Here is a 17,584-nt window from a genome sequence, read left to right on the forward strand (position 1 = left end):
ACTCCCACCTGCGGCAAACCCGAGAGGGGCACAGGAATCAGGCGAGGGAGAGCGGACACAGCTGCTCTCCCTTGGGTCAGAGTGTCCCTGTGGCAGGGTCTGGAGATTTTCACACCCAGCACTCCAGCGCCAGTCCGGATCTGGGCTGTGCGGTTGCAAGATCTCAGTGTCTGGTGGCTGCTCTGGTCCGGTGGCCGCGCCCAACAGATGGTGGTTCTCAGAGGACCCAGGTCACAAAGCCCAGCCTGGTAATGGGCTCTTACTGGCAGCCAGGGCAGCGGTGCCACGGGAGGTTGGGGCGCAGTGGCAGACCCCTATGAGGAGCAGGCACTGCCACTGCCCGCGCTGCAGCTGGGGGGTCAGCCTGGCACCTCCCCCCATCACTACGAAGCTGCCTGGCTGGGAAAGCTTTTGTGTGTCATCGTGCGGAATGGGAGCAGCCCCAGGGCTGTTCTGAAGGCAAGTTCCTCTCCCGCTTGCCTGGGAACACTGCTGTCACGGGTTCATGTTTCCTGGACGCAGGCCCTCTGCACAGACACGGTCACACAAGCAGCACCTGAACCACAGGGAGCTGGAGCCCAGAGGCTGGCCAGGGGAGGGACCCACTCACCACCAGGAGGGGAGCCCTAGGGTCAGCTCTACCCCTTCCTAGAGTTTAGGCATCGGTTGCCACTTGCTTATGCCGCCGTGTGATTCCGGACGGATGGACAGCGGCTGCGGTGGCGGCATTTGGCTTGGAGCCTTTTCGGAGGGGAGCGGGAACTCGAGGCACCCGAGGGCTTTGGCAAACGTGGCGGTGTGTGTGTTAGAGCCCCACGCACTGGAGGGGCTCGCTGTTCCTCTTGTGTGCAAATATAAACAGCTGGCCCTGTTTTTCAGTGGTTTAACCTGTTCAGGCCACACAGTGAGTTTGAGGCAGCATGAGGGACGGAGAGGAGGGCTGCTGGCTCCCAGTTCCTTGCTGGGAGCATTGGTGCACACAGCCACCTCTTTGCATTTCTGTTCTGTTTGCTTAATAGCCTTTGAAGCTCTCAGCGGGATGAGAGGCCCTGGGGGGGAAGTGCCAGCTCTGATTAGAAAAGCCTGTGGAACTGCAAACGGAGGTGCCCATCTTCGGGGATTACTCCTTGGTTTGGAGGCGAAATGCAGGAATAGCGTTGTAGAAGACAAGGAGGGAACTAGAACACGTGGAACGTCTTCCCAGAGATTCTTGGATTCAGACTTCTAACCCTCTGGTCATTGGAAGAAGTGGGCCGTGCCCACGAAAGCTCATGATCCCACCTCCATGTTTTGTTGGTCTCTAAGGGTACGTCTAGATGACAAGCCTCTTTCGAAAGAGAGCGTCTAGACTGCAAGCAGATTTTTCTAAAAAGCGAGGCGCTTTGTCGAAAGGGAGTTTGGACGCTCTCTTTCGAAAAAGTACATTTTGCATTCAATAGCGCCTTTTTTCAAAAGAGTAATTGTGAAAAAAGACGTCATTCCTCATAAAATGGAGTTTACGACTGGGCGACATGACAGCATAGAGGAACATCCCTCTCTTCCCCAACTTCCAATCAAAATATATCCTGACGCATCAGGATTGAGATCTGTTGCCATTTCTTACTGGAGATGATCCTCTTATTCACAAGAATAAAATCTAGTTGTGAATCATACTGAGAACATGCAAGTGGCCGTACTGGGTCAGAACAAAGGTCCATCTAGCGCAATGTCCTGTCTTCAGTGGCTAATGCCTGGTGCCCCAGAGGGAATGAACAGAACAAGTGATCATCATGTGACCTATTCCCAGCTCCTGGCAGAAGTTTAGGGACATCCAGAGGAAGGAGTTGCATCCCTGACCATCCTGACTAATGAACCTATCTGGCAGGAACTTACTTCTCTTTTGAATCCAGTTAGGCTGGGTCTACATTGGTGTGATCTTGTGCAAAAGCGGCCACTTTTGCGCAAAAACATGCTGCCTGTCTACACTGGCGGGGAGTTCTAGTGCAAGAACACTGACATTCTAATGTATGAAATCAGTGCTTCTTGCACAAGAACTATGATGCTCACAGTTGCTTTTGTGGAAAAACTTGCCAGCTGTCTACACTGGCCGCTTGAATTTCCGCAAGAACACTGATGATCTCATGTAAGATTGTCAGTGTTCTTGCGGAAATACTATGCTGCTCCCATTCGGGCAAAAGCCCTCTTGCGCAAATGCTTTTGCACAAGAGAGCCAGTGTAGACGCAGTATTGTTTTGTGCAAAAAAGCCCCAATCGCAAAAATGGCGATCGGGGCTTTCTTGCGCAAAACCGTGCTTTGGTGGAAAAGCATCCATGCCAATCTAGACGCTCTTTTCCACAAATGCTTTTAACGGAAAAACGTTTCCGTTAAAAGCATTTGCGGAAAATCATGCCAGTCTAGACATAGCCTATTTGCGCAAGATTATGCCAACGTAGAAGTAGCCTTACAGTTTTGGCCTTCAGAACTTCTCCTACCACATAACGAGCATGTGAAGGCACTCAGATGCCTATTCCCTTGCTCTGGTCTGCAGACACACCTGCACCAAAATAACTAAACTAAACTAACTTCATTCATTTCTTTTGTTGTTTTGGGGCAGGTTTCTCTAGCATTGATTCCTTGTACCCTGTATCCACTAATTCTTCTTCTTGCCAGACTAAGGGTACGTCTACACTACAACATTAATTCGAACTAAGCTAATTCGAACTAACGGATCCAGACTAAAAAACTAGTTCGAATTAGCGTTTTGCTTATTCAAACTAGCATGTCCACATTAAGTGGACCCTGAAGCGGGGTTAAGGCTGGCCAGAAGCAGTGCTGGCAGGGCATCAGAGGAGGACTTAGAGCATGGAGATGCTGTCTCAGACTAGCTGAGGGCTGTGCTTAAAGGGTCCCGACCCCCACCCCGGACAGACAGTTCTCAGGGGTTCCCCGCTTGCAAAGCAGTCCTGGCTTGGAGTGCCCTGAGTGTCCACACTGGGCACATCACAGCACTTGGCCATCAGCCCGGCTGCACTTGCCGCAGGCTGCCATCTGGGGAGGGGGGGAAATTGGGGGGCTGCAGGAGAGCTTCCACCCCCAGAAGCCCGCAGAGCCATCCCAGTCCTCCCCATCGGGGGCTCGTACCCCATTCCTCCCTCACCTCCTTCCACTTACCCTTCCCTAGCCCCTCTTCTTGATGTACAAAATAAAGATAACGTGTCTTCCAAAATGGAATCTGTCTTTATTGAACAAAACTGGGGGAGACTGGGAAAAGGAGGTGGGAGAGGGGAAGAGAGAGGCTGGGAGAGGGGAGGGCAACTAAAATGATCAGGGGTTGGGAACAGGTCCCATATGAAGAGAGGCTAAAGAGACTGGGACTTTTCAGCTTAGAAAAGAGGAGACGGAGGGGGGACAGGATAGAGGTCTCTAAAAGCAGGAGTTGGGTGGAGAGGGTGCATACAGAAAAGTTCTTCATGAGTTCCCCTAAAGAAGGACTAGAGGACACCAAAGGAAAGGAATGGGTAGCAGGCTTCAAACTAGTAAGAGAAAGTTGTTCTTCACAAAGCAAAGAGTCAACCTGTGGAACTCCTTGCTGCAGGAGGCTGTGAAGGCTAGAACTGGAACAGAGTTTAAAGGGAAGTGAGATCAAGTCATGGAGGTTGGGTCCATGGAGTGGTATTAGCCAGGGGGTAGGAGTGGTGTCCCTGCCCAAGGTTTGTGGAAGGCTGGAGAGGGATGGCACGAGACAAATGGCTTGGTCACTGTCTTCGGTCCATTCCCTCCAGGGTCCCTAGTGTTGGCCGCTGTCGGCAGACAGGCTACTGGGCTAGATGGACCTTTGGTCTGACCCAGGACGGCCATTGTAAGCTCAGGGCTCAGGGCTCAGGGTCGGGGGTCTCATTGGACCCCGTTGATTCTCTTGCACACCTGCTCTTGGGTGGCCAGGCTGGCAGCTCTCCTGCCCAAGCCAGCCACTTTCCTGTGCCTAGTGCGGAGATCGTGGACGAGGTCCATGATGTCTGCACTAGCCCAAGCGGGTGCCCGCCTCTTGCGGTCCTGGGCAAGCTTCCGGGAGCAGCCAGCCTGGTCCTGGGAAGAGGGGGAGGGCTGGGGGGCATCGGGTGGGTGGCTCGATCCATGCCAGGTGCAGGGTCTGCTGGCTGGGTGCTGGCAGGCTTGCACCTGGCACGGGCACTGTAGCCAGCCCGTGCCCCTTTAAGGGGTCCGGGGCCAGGAGGGGGGCAGTAGAGTTTCCCTAGTGTTGGCCAGAGTGGCCACCAGGGAAAGCTGGGGAGGGCTAGCCTCCCACTAGTTCGAATGAAGGGGCTACACAGCCCTTAATTCGAACTAGCTAGTTCGAACTAGGCTTAATCCTCTTGGAATGAGGATTACCTAGTTCGAACTAAGCTCTTGAACACTTTCACACATGAGTAACTTTACTCATGTTAAAGAACTTCAGCAGGGTAGCTGAGTTAGTCTGTACCAGGAAAAACTTAAAAAACAACAAATAGTCTAGTAGCACCTTAAAGACTAACAAAACATGTAAATGGTATCATGAGCTTTCCTGGGCAAAACCCACTTCTTCAGATGTTAGAAGTTCCTGTGCAGGGCTATTCTGTTTACGCTCTCCTTTTATGGAAGTTGCCTGCCTAGAGCTGGTTTGAAAATGAAGAAAATGCAGAACAAATTATTTTTTGGCAAACATTTTAATGTCCAGATATTTTGCTGATAAATTAAATATTTTGATTCAGCTACAGTGCATCATAGCAATTGTTCTTTAGGGCTGTGTCTAGACTGCAGGATTTTTTCGAAAAAAGTAGCCTTTTTTTGAAAAAACTTCACCTGCGTCTAGACTACAGCCGAAATTAAATCGAAAGAACGCGGCTTTTCTTTCGACGGCGGTACTCCTCATTTCACGAGGAAAAACGCCTTTTTTCGAAAGTGCTTTTTTGAAAAAAGGCGTTCTTGAATGCAAACAGGGCTTTTTCGAAAGAGAACATCCAGACTGCCTGGGTGCTCTCTTTCGAAAAAGTGGCTTGCTTTTTGAAAAGTACTGCTTGCAGTCTAGACGCTTTTTCGAAAGAGGCTTGCAGTCTAGACGTAGCCTAGGTGACACATGCTCCCTGTCTTCTCTATAAACCAGCCATCCTGGTTGGACTGCATTTCCCATGATGCACCAGACTATCTCCTTGGAGAGGGTTCAATACATTGTATGAATCCCTGTCCATAGTGCCTCATGGGAGATGTAGTCCTGCTGTGGAATCCAGCCCATTAAGGAGTGTGGAGACAAGAGGAAATGACTTTCAGCCCCCTTGAGGCACCATGGCAACATCTCCAGAACAAAATATTTTGTTTTTCAGCTAAAAATACGGCAGTTTTCAAGTATTTGGGTATTTTTAATGAAAATTCAGAGTTTACTAGAGAAAGTGGATACTTCTTGGGGGAAAAGTTTTGTGAAAAAAGCCACACTTTTTTCTCAGAAAATAATTTTGTCAATGGAAATTTTTTGAGCAATTTTTTGGTACTAGTACTGCACCATCAGAGCACTCCAGCCATTTTGATAGTATGAATTTTATTTAGAAACCCCCCTTTTTACATTACATTTTGCACCGTCCATCCTGAAGAATTGCAAAATATTTTGTAAAGTTGAAACATTGTTTGCAGGCAGTGCCGCACCGAGCCATAGTTGCACCCTGGGCAACGGGCGCGCGGTGCATGCGCGGCCCTGCCCCCGGGTGCGCGGCGCCCCTTACCACTTCAATCAGGCGGCCCCCATAGGTTGGCACCCCAGGCAGCTGCCCGGCTAGCCCCCCCCTATAATCCAGCCCTGTTTGCAGGGGTCAGTTCACCCATCTGAAATGAACATCAGAACATAAGAACGGCCACACTGGGTCAGACCAGAGGTCCATCCAGACTCCCAGGCTGTGTCTACACTGGGCCACTTATTCCAGAAAATCAGCCACTTTTCCGGAATAAGCTGCGAGCTGTCTACACTGGCCCTTGAATTTCCGGAAAAGCAATGATGCTCTACTGTACAAAATCAACTGCTATTCCGGAAAAACTGTTCTCCTCCCGCTTGGGCATAAGTCCTTATTCCGGAACACTGTTCCGGAAAAGGGCCAGTATAGACAGCCCTGTAGTCTTTTCCGGAAAAAAGCCCTGATCGCGAAAATGGTGATCAGGGCTCTTTTCCGGAAAAGCGCGTCTACATTGGCCACAGACACTTTTCCAGAAAAAGGGTTTTTCCGGAAAAGCAGCCTGCCAATGTAGACGCTCCTTTTCTGGAAAAACTGAAAACGGAATAGTATTCCGTTTTAAGCATTTCCGGAAATTCATGCCAGTGTAGACACAGCCCCAGTGTCCTGTCTGCTGACAGTGGCCAATACCAGATGCTCCAGAGGGAGGGATCACAACAGGTAATCCAGACAAACTGAGGCTAGAGACACCATTCCTACCCATCCTGGCTAATAGCCAACGGTGGACTCTCACCTCCATGAATCTATCTAGCTCTTTTTTGAACCCTGTTATAGTCCTAGTCTTCACCACATCCTCTGGCAAAGGAGTTCTGCTTCTGGGGTGGAACACTACAGGCATGTCTACACTATAGAGGGTTTTTTTTTGAAAAACAGCCGTTTTTCCGAGAAAAAAAACCCCTTCAGTTACATCCACACTGCAATCAGGTTCTTTCGAAAGAAAATCAAAAGCACAGGGGTTTTTCTGGCATTGGTAATCCTCTTTTTACGAGGAAGAAGCCTTTTCCAAAAGAACTCTTTCAGAAAAGGGTGCGTGTGGTCGGGGGAGAGGCAGTTCTTTTGGAAGAAGAGGAAAGAGGAAAAAGCACAGGTTTCCCTGGTGACCATTCCAGCCATAGTAATCACAGCTTAAATGCGAGATAGTGTCCATTCAGTGTGGATGCTCTCTTTCAAAAAGGCAGGTCGCTTTTTCGATGTGCTTTGGCAGTGTGGACGCTCTGTCAGAAGAAGTTTTTTCCGAAGATCTGTTCTGGAAAAGCTTCTTCTCAAAGAAGCCTGCAGTCTAGACGTAGCCAGGTGACCGTATACGACAAAAAAGGAAGCAACATCCTTTATCCCACGGAGTTTTGGGAAACTGGGTGTAATGATCCTGGACTGTCAGGGAGAGGTCTTCTCCAGCTCTGACTTCAATGAGTTGGAATCTGAACATGATATAAGGATTCTACTCCAATTCCTCTGAAAAGTGCTCTGGCAACTTCAAATGTATTTGGGCAGAAGCTTCCGTGGGCTGTGTGATGACGCATTGGGGTTTTCCCGTCTCCTGCACCCCCGAAATGGCACGGACAGATTTCACCAGCCAGTAGAATAGAGGGAGTTTATTGCTTCTCCAGGATACAGCACAGCACAGATGCAATCTGGTTACAGGAACTGGGGCTAAGAGGCCTCAGTGCCCCCCTTGAGATGGGGGGTGTCTGGGCCTTACAATCCCAGCCCCCCTCCCCAGCTCCTTCTCTCCTGCTTCCCAGACCGAAACTACCACTCTCTTCCAGCCCTGCCCCCCAGCCAGGGCAGCATTCCACCTTTCTTTGTTTCTCTCCCTGGGGGGTAGCTGGTCAGACAAGTTTGGAGCCCCCTTTGCATAATGACTCCCCCTGCCCTGCTGGGTCATGCTACAGACAGCAGAGGTCGCCCACAGCCCCAGCAAGGTACCCACACTACGTCACAGGCTGCAGCCCACTTCATCAGATGCATGAAGTGGAAACTTCAGTTTGGCAGGGATCTAGACCTGTGCAAAGACGGGAGCGTTACATTATTATGTGGAGGGCCAGTGCTAATGGGGCCAGTTCAGTCCGGGTGGACGTTGCCACTCCCAGCAGTTGATGAGAAGGTGAGAATAGCAAAAGGAGAAAAATTACTTTCTGTAGTGAGCCAGCCACGGCCAGTCTGATGCTGTCAGGTTGGCCGTGAATTCCAGCTCTGCCGTTTCGCACAGCAGTCTGTTTTAGAAGGTATTTTGCTAAAATGTGGCAAGTTTCTAGTCTGTTGAGTCTCTCGCTGAGTCTCCAGGGAGGGTGAAGTGCTCTCCTACTGGTTTTTGAATGTTACCATCCTTGATGTCTGATGCGTGTCCATTTATTCTTTTGCATCGAGACAGTCCGGTTTGGCTGATGTACGGTGCATTGCTGGCACATGGTGGCATAGATCACGTTAGTCGATGTGCAGTTGCATGAGCCCCTGTGGCAGTTCTGGGTTGGAGCAGTGGGGTGGGGAATGGGCTGTGGGCAGTGCTTACCAGGGGGCCTCTGTCAGCTCCTAGGCAGAGGGGCCAGGTGGCTCTGTGCTGTGTGCACTGCCTCTGCCCGCAGGTGCTGTCCCCACAGCTCCCATTGGCTCCCATTTCCAACCAATGGGAGCTGCAGAGCCAGCACTCAGAGCAGGAGTAGCGCAAGGAGCCTCCCTGGCCATCTCTTGACCTCGGAGTGTTGCTGCTTCTGGGAGCTGTTTGGAGCCAAGTAGGGACCCTGCCATTTCCACCCAACTGGGCTTGTGATGACCCTATGACAGGTTGGGTCCCAGGGATCCCCTTGTGACTATCACCCAGTGTGCTGATCACGCCACTGAGCTTGCCTACCTGTCCTCTGTGGCTCGGCACCACCCTGTCCTGCTGCTCTGGTCTCCCCCAGCAAAGGCACTGAGCTGAGGTCACAGCCCCCCAGCAGAGCAACACAGTTGCTGACAATAGCCCTCAGTTATAAGCATAGTCCCCAAATAGGGAAAGGGGGGGAGGTTAACCCCCCGGATAAATCCGTCTTACTGTGGATAAAAGTTTTACACGGAGAAAGCTCAGAAGGTTCACCTTCTTTACCAGTGAAAGAGAGAGATGCCTAGTGGTTGTCTCCCTCCCCTGTAGTAATTATTCACACTGATTAAAACAGATCAAAGCAAGCTAGTAATCTAAAATAACTAGAACACATCAGCTAATCCTAGTATACTACGGCTATGTCTAGACTTCACTGTTAAATCGGAAATAGATATGCAACTTGCAGTACGCAAATTGCATCTCTTTTTTATTTACTTTTGAAAGAGGTTCTTTCGAAATTTGGTACATCTACATAGCACCAAATTGCACAAGAAAGTGCTCTTTTGAGCCATCTCTCATTCTTCATAGAATGAGGTTTACAGGGATGGCGAAAGAGCGCGTCTGTTCTCTTCGAAAAATGTTTCAAGAAGACGTGTTCCTTGGACGCAGCGTTGCTTTTTTGGGATACTTCTGGCTCCATCCTGCCCCACACCCAGCCCCTCCTGCTGGCTCCCATCCTGTCCCATGGCCCAGCCCCTCCTGCTGGCCCCCAACCTGCCCCACATCAGCCCCTCCCCGGCAGACTAGGGGGCAGCCAGAGGGAGATGGGCGCAGTTCTTTGATTTAGGGCTGCTTGGCCCCCACACAAGGCAGGGCAGGAGGAGTCATGATGCCAGCGAAGAGTTGGGTGCAGCGGTGCTCAGCTCCACCATACCCCCGGCTCACCCTGGTGCATTCCCAGCCCACCCCAACACCCTTCTTACATTGGTGGAGGAAGAAAAAAGAAAATCATAATCGGTAAAGTCTTCAAATGATATAAAACCAGGGGCTGGGATGCGGGGGCTCAGAGCTGGGGTTAGGGTGTGGGGGGCTCAGGGCTGGGATTGGGGTGCGGGGGGCTCAGGGCTGGGGCTGGGATGCGGGGGGCTCAGGGCTGGGATTGGGGTACAAAGAGCTCAGGGCTGGGGCTGGGGTGCGGGGGGCTTAGAGCTGGGGTTGGGGTGCAAGGGGCTCAGGGCTGGGGCTGGGGTGCCAGGGCAGTGTGGGGACTAGGGTGCGGGCAGAGCTTGTCTCTGGGACGCCCTGGAAGTGGTGACCTGTCTCTCGGTTCCTAGCAGGGGTGCGGCCAGGCTGCGCTGCCCAGTATGCACTGTCTCCGCCTTCCGGCCCCGCCCTCACAGCCCATTGGCTGTGGTTTCCTGCGCACCCCAGTTCCCCCCCCCCCATGCTCAAGCCCTCCAAAACCCACCAGCCTCTCCGGCCTTCGCCCTGCTTCACAGGCAAACAGTGCCTCCTGCTGATCCCCCATTGGGAGCTGTGGCATCGGCCATTGTCTATATGCAGGCAGCTAAGCAGCCTCCCCTGCCCTGAGGGCTTCAGCAAAAGTCTCACCCCCATTCCCACCACTAGGCACTGGGGCATTTTCTGGGAAACCGAGGCACGCACTGTTTTCATCTAGGGCAGTAAGACTCACATGCAACACCCCAAGGTGAATAGGAAGCCTAGTTCCTAGGAATAGGAAGCCTAGTTCGAACTACCTAGTTCGAGCCCCATGTAGCCGCGCTGCACGGGGTTCGAACCAGCGGGGTTTTAAAAATGGCGGAGCCCCACTTATGCAAATGAAGCCCGGGAAATTCAAATCCCGGGCTTCATTTGCAAGTGCGGTATGCCTACATTACCCCGCTAGTTCGAACTAGAGAGAAGCTTGAAACCAGGATCCCCAAAGAATTGAAAGAAGCAAATGAAAAGCACCTGCCATGAATTATTTTTTAAAGCCTCCTCATTTTATAACTCCTCTGAAGCCTGATCGTTGCACATGTGGGATGGGCCAGGCTGCCTTCCACATCTTGAGATGTGGCGTGGCATGAAGGTCAAACCAGAGACACAGTCTCTGGCCAGTGAACCCCTGAAGTTTTTAACCACCGGGAAAGGGCGGCCATGCCAGGGCAAACTCTGGAACCAGACACCAGAAGGTTTTTGGAACTGTTGCCTGGCTGTGGCAGAAGCCTCACAGTAGCCCAGACTTTGTTTAAAACAAATTAAAGATTTAGAACAAACCAAAGGCAGGAGTTCGTCACACAACGCATAGTCAACCTGTGGAACTTTTACAGGGTTCAGAAGAAGAACTGGATAAATTCATGGAGGTTAGGTTCATCAATGGCTGTGAGCCAGAGTGGGGTCCCTGGCCTGTTTGTCAGGGGCTGAGAATGGGCAACAGGGGAGGGATCACTGGATGATTCCTGGTTCTGTTCACTCCCTCTGGAGCACCTGGCAGTGGCCTCTGTGGGCAGGCAGGACACTGGGCTGGACGGGCCTTCGGTCTGACCCAGTCTGGCCGTTCTGATGTTCTTATGTTATTCTTTTGTTACACGTTACCTCCAAGTATATCAGGCCTTGAACCCCAGGCGGAAGTGGAGTTGTGCCTGGCTCGTTTTCTCTCTTCTCTCACCACAATTAACAAGTCTCAAAGGGGTAGCCATGTTAGTCTGTAACTTTAAAAATGAATGGTTCTGTGGCACCTTAGGATGTGTCTACACAGCAAAGTTATTCTGAAATAACTGCGAGTGTCTACACAGCAATTCCATTATTTCAAAATAATTTCAAAATAATGGCTGGCTTATTCCGACTTCTGTAAACCTCATTCTATGAAGAATAACACCAATTCCGAAATAGCTATTTCAAAATAAACGCTCCACTTCTGCTATTTCAAAATAGCCCCGCACCAGGGCCATTCTAAGTTATTCCTGCTGGGGATCTGAATAGAGATGGCATGTCTACATTAGGGGAGCCTGCATCGGACTCATTTTTGAGGCTTTCCTGCAGTGTAGACGGGCTATTTCGAAATAACTATTCCAGAACAGCTTATTCCGAAATAACTGAGCAGTGTAGACGTACCCTTAGGCTGTGTCTAGACTACATGCCTCTGTCGTCAGTGGCATGTAGATTAGACACATAGGCAAAGTCAAATGAAGCCGCGATTTAAATGTTCGTGGCTTCATTTACATTTACATTTACATGGCTGCCGCGCTGAGCCGACAAACAGCTGATCAGCTGTTTGTCCGCTCAGCACGCTAGTCTGGATGCTCCCCTGCTGACATCAAAGCCCTTTGTCGGCAGCCCCGTTATTCCTCGTGGGATGAGGTTTACCGGGGCTGCCGACAAAGGGCTTTGATGTCGGCAGGGGAGCGTCCAGACTAGCGCGCTGAGCGGACAAACAGCTGATCAGCTGTTTGTCGGCTCAGCGCGGCAGCCATGTAAATTTAAATGAAGCCGCGATCATTTAAATCACGGCTTTCATTTGACTTTGCCAAAACAACAAATCTACATGGCTCCGTCGACGGAGCCATGTAGTTTAGACGTACCCTTAGAGACTAACTGAAATCTGGAGTATCATGGGCTTTTGTGGGCAAACTCCGCTTCCCCAGATGAGGAGCCTGAGTAGAAATAACAGCAACCAAGTTATTTATAACAGAAACAAAAAAGGTACCTGTCTATTATACGACTGGTGCTAATGAGGCTAATTAAGTGGGCTGGAAGTGTCCCATAATGTATTCATCTGCAAATTAGACACTGTTTCCCTGAGCGGACCAAAGCCATTAACTTTTTGTCGCATTATAAAACTGGTCTCCACCATGCGTTTTTACATCTAAAGCTCAACGTGCTCGTGATACCGTCGACATGTTTGTGTTAGTCGCTAGGGTGCACAGGACTGCTCGTTGTTTTCACAATTAACACGACACGTGCTGGTAGCGAAGAGCAGGGCCAAAGCTTTCCCATCCTCTCCTCTCCTCCCCTGCCATCCCCATTCGTGCCTGGCCCAGATGTCGCAGCAACCAGAGTCTATTAAAGCCAGGAGTCTGGAGTGAGGGCACATCATCTGTGGACTCGGTGCATGAAAGAGCCATTCTGAGCTGTGTTCAGTGCAGTCAGATGGGCCTGAAGCTCCTTAGCTCCTTGGCTCATGTGCACCTCACCCATCACCCCTATTGCAAAGACCGAGATCAAAGTATTAACAACAGTAGAAACAAATGTGAGGCAGCAAACGGAGGCTTTTCACGTGGGGCTCTTATTCCCCAGCCGTTCTTTGGAGCCTTGATTTAGCGTGTGTAGGCCATTGATTTTGGACCTCTCAGCTAAACTGGCCTATCTTGTTACCGGTCGCTAATGTGGAAGGCAAGATTCTGTACGGCAGCCCCTTCTCTGGAATGGACGTTAGTAGGTTTTGGGGGTTTTGTTCAGACATGGGAACTGGTTTGGAAGTTTTGATTTGTTTCAGAGGTTTAAGAACAAATGGATGGAGGAGTTGGTGGTACTGCTTTCCAGATGATGCTGTTGTGAAATTCCTGGAAACACATTATATTTTTAGTCTGTTTTCAAAGAAATATCTTCTTTGTGGTTGATTCCTTTGTTTATATAGTGGCTTTTAATACAGTTTTGCCCAAATCAAATTTAACTTTACTTACCATTAATTGAAAAAGCTCCACAAATGTACAAATAAGCAGCTTAAAGGAAGAGGGGTGGCAAAGAGAGGTGCGTAGACAGAGCTTTTGTAGAAACTCCCCACTAAAAAAGCTGCAAACATGACTGTTTTGCGTACTAGGCAAAGGAGCCTGAATCCAAAAGTGAATAGGGGTTTTAAAAAAGATTTTTCTCTGCATTTTTCCTCATTCCTTTTATGAGATTAAAATATTTCCCGTCTCTTTAATCTTGATTTGCTGTTTGACTAGTGCAGGAGACAGACTTGGCTTTCTGAGACCCTGTCTGTAATAATGAGAATGTTATCAAATGTTACAAATGGTAGCAAACAGAGGGGCTCCTTGTGATGTAACAAAGAGAATGTTATTAAATGTTACAAATGGCATTAAATGGAGGGGCTTGTTGAGATGAGGCCTAGCGATCAGTCCTACAAACCCTTACTGTGTGCCGTAGCCCTGCTGAGAAAGGCAGGACTAGTCCTGGCCAGAGGAGTGAGTGGTCCTGGTGACTGATTACTGCTCTATCGGTTTGTTCTAAACTCTTTTCTGCTCTCACCCTTCAGTGTGGGACGGGTTTCAATTTGTCACCTAAAAAGGAAAGCTCTGGTTGGGGGGTGGGGGGGTAGAACGTGTTAGAGGATAGACAGAGAAACTCTTGCTGCCTCTGTATGAATGCATGGAATCCCTAGATCTTGAATGTGGTCGCTTCATCTCAAAAAAGATACCTTAGCCTTGGAAAAGATTTAGAAAAGGACAACAAAAGTGAGGAGGGGTTTGGAACAGCTCCCATATGAGGAGAGATTAATAAGCCTCTGAATGTTCAGCCTGGAAAAGAGGAGCCTAAGGGGGGAAATGATAGAGGGCTCTAAAGTTATGACTGGTGTGGAGAAAGTAAATAAGGAAGGGTTATTTACTGGCTCCCAGAATACAGCAGATGAAATGTCATTGGTAGCAGGTTTCAGACAAACAAAAGGACATTTCTCTTCACATAATACAGTCACCCCATGGAACTTCTTGCCAGCGGATGTTGTGAAGACTGGGACTTTAACAGGGTTCAAGAAAGAATTAGATACATTCATGGAGGTTGGGTCCATCAATGACAGTGAGCCAGTTTGGGCAGGAAGGGTGTCCCTGGCCTGTCTGTCTGACTGGGTGATCACTTAGGGGCTCGTCTAGACGACATTCCTCTGTCGAAAGAGGAATGTAAATGAGCCCGATCGAAAGTGCAAGTGAAGTGCAGATTTAAATATCCCGCGCTTCCTTTGCATAGTCACGTCCGATCGCTGTTTCGAAACAGGGTTTTTCGAAAGTGACAGTACAGTCTAGACGCGGTTCTTTCGAAAAAACCCACCCCTTTTTCGATAGAGCCTGTACTCCTCATTTTTTCAGGAGTACGGCTTCTTTTGAAAAAGAGTTTTTTTCCCTAAAGAACCGCGTCTAGACTGCGCTTTCACTTTTGAAAAATCCCTTTTCAAAACAGCGATCGGATGCGAATATGCAAATGAAGCGCGGGATATTTATATCCGTGCTTCATTTGCACTTTCGATCGGGCTCATTTACATTCCTCTTTCGACTGAGGAATGTCGTCTAGATGAGCCCTTAGAATCCTAGAACGCCAGGGCGGGCAGAGACCTCAGGAGTCATCGATCCAACCCCCTGCCTGTAGCAGGACCAGCCCCAACTCAACCATCCCAGCCAGGGCTGTGTCAAGCCGGGACTTAAAAACCTCTAGGGATGGAGATGCCCCCCTCCCCAGGGATCCCATCCCAGTGCTTCCCCACCCTCCTCGGGAAATACTTCAGGATTCCCTGTTCTGTTCATTCCCTGTGGAGCACCTGGCATTGGCCTGTGTCTCAAGACAGGGTGCTGACTAGACAGACCTCTGTTGCAAACACCGAGATCAAAGTATGAACAACAGTAGAAACAAATGTGAGGCAGCAAACGGAGGCTTTTCACATGGGGCTCTTACTCCCCCAGCCGTTCTTTGGAGCCTCGATTTAGCGTGTAGGCCATTGATTTTGGACCTCTCAGCTAAACTGGCCTATCTTGTTACCGGTCGCTAATGCGGAAGGCAAGATTCTGTACGGCAGCCCCTTCTCTGGAATGGACGTTAGTAGATTTTGGGGGTTTAGGTTTTAATCTGACCCACTATGATGGTTCTTACATTCCTATGCTATCCCCCTGTTCTCCCAAGACTCCCCACCCCCGAGGGCACATCCCCCACCCCCAGGCTCTGCCAAGGAGTGATAGGATAGTATCTGTAAGAAATGTAAGTTACTTTCCTCCTGGTTTCATGTTGAAATGCTTCTAAATTTGTAGCACATGGGAATAGAGATTTGGTGTGGAGAGGACACGTGTGGCCTCCTGCAGATCATGTCTCACATCCAGCCACGTGCTTTTGGGAATCTCACGAGGCCTCTACCCATCTCTGTAGGGGTACGTCTACACTACAAAGTTAGTTCGAACTAACTTAGTTCGAATTAGTTAATTCAAACTAAGCTAATTCAAACTAACGCGTCTAGAACTAAAAACTAGTTCTAATTAGCGTTTTGCTAATTCGAACTAGCAAGTCCACATTGAGTGGACTCTGAACAGGGCTTAAGGATGGCCGGAAGCAGTGCCGGCAGGGCATAAGAGGAGGACTTAGAGCATGGAGATGCTGTCTCAGGCTAGCCGAGGGCTGCGCTTAAAGGGTCCCAACCCCCACCCCTGGACACACAGTTCTAAGGGGTGCCCCGCTAGCAAAGAAGTTCTGGCTTGGAGTGCCCGGAGTACCCACACTGGGCACATCACACCACTCGACCATCAGCCCGGCTGCACTTGCCGTAGGCTGCCATCTGGGGAGAGGGGGCAATTGGGGGGCTGCAGGAGAGCTTCCACCCCCAGAAGCCTGCAGAGCCAGCCCAGTCCTCCCCATCGGGGGTGCGTACCCCATTCCTCCCTCACCTCCTTCCACTTACCCTTCCCTAGCCCCCCTTCTTATTGATGTACAAAATAAAGATAACGTTTCTTCCAACATTGACTCTGTCTTTATTGAACAAAACTGGGGGAGACTGGGAAAAGGAGGTGGGAGAGGGGAAGAGAAAGGCTGGGAGAGGGGAGGGCAACTAACATGATCAGGGGTTGGGAACAGGTCCCAGATGAAGAAAGGCTACAGAGACTGGGACTGTTCAGCTTAGAAAAGAGGAGACGGAGGGGGGACAGGATAGAGGTCTCTAAAAGCAGGGGTTGGGTGGAGAGGGTGCATTCAGAAAAGTTCTTCCTGAGTTCCCATAAAGAAGGACTAGAGGACACCAAAGGAAAGGAATGGGTAGCAGGCTTGAAACTAGTAAGAGAAAGTTGTTCTTCTTCCCAAAGCAAATAGTTAACCTGTGGAACTCCTTGCTGCAGGAGGCTGTGAAGGCTAGAACTGGAACAGAGTTTAAAGGGAAGTGAGATCAAGTCATGGAGGTTGGGTCCATGGAGTGGTATTAGCCAGGGGGTAGGAGTGGTGTCCCTGCCCAAGGTTTGTGGAAGGCTGGAGAGGGATGGCACGAGACAAATGGCTTGGTCACTGTCTTCGGTCCATCCCCTCCAGGGTCCCTAGGGTTGGCCGCTGTCGGCAGACAGGCTACTGGGCTAGATGGACCTTTGGTCTGACCCAGGACGGCCATTGTAAGCTCAGGGCTCAGGGTCGGGGGTCTCAGTGGACCCCCTTGATTTTCATGCACACCTGCTCTTGGGTGGCCAGGCTGGCAGCTCTCCTGCCCTAGATGGCCACTTTCCTGTGCCTAGTGCGGAGATCGTGGACGAGGTCCACGATGTCCGCACTAGCCCAGGAAGGTGCCTGCCTCTTGCGGTCCAGGGCAAGCTCCCGGGAGCCGCCAGCCTGGTCCCGGGAAGAGGGGGAGGGCTGGGTGGCATCGGGTGGCTGGCTCATGGCGTGCCAGGTGCAGGGTCTGCTGGCTGGGTGCTGGCAGGCTTGCACCTGGCACGGGCACCGTAGCCAGCCCGTGCCCCTTTAAGGGGTCCGGGGCCGGGAGGGGGGCATAGAGTTTCCCTGGTGTTGGCCAGAGTGGCCACCAGGGAAAGCTGGGGAGGGCTAGCCTCCCACTAGTTCGAATTAAGGGGCTACACACCCCTTAATTCGAACTAGCTAGTTCGAACTAGGCTTAATCCTCGTAAAAAGAGGTTTACCTAGTTCGAACTAAGCGCTCCGCTAGTTCGATTCAAATTCGAACTAGCGGAGCGCTAGTGTAGCGCCTATGAATGTTAGTTCGAACTAACGTCCGTTAGTTCGAACTAACTTTGTAGTGTAGACATACCCTAGGTGTCTAACGATGGTTACAGATCAGGCCCTGGGCTCCCCAGTAGTTTGTCA

The 17,584-nt window shown here is 50.4% G+C and overlaps 1 protein-coding gene across 1 annotated transcript in view; it reads left to right on the forward strand.

The window, feature by feature from the left end:
* FBN3 (fibrillin 3) overlaps positions 1–17,584 on the forward strand; it is a 175,344-nt gene that overhangs the window by 4,372 nt on the left and 153,388 nt on the right. The gene's annotated exons all lie outside the window — the stretch shown is intronic.

The sequence above is a fragment of the Pelodiscus sinensis genome, chromosome 32, assembly GCF_052426305.1.
Source record: "Pelodiscus sinensis isolate ZL-2025 chromosome 32, ASM5242630v1, whole genome shotgun sequence".
Classification (NCBI taxonomy): domain Eukaryota; kingdom Metazoa; phylum Chordata; order Testudines; family Trionychidae; genus Pelodiscus; species Pelodiscus sinensis.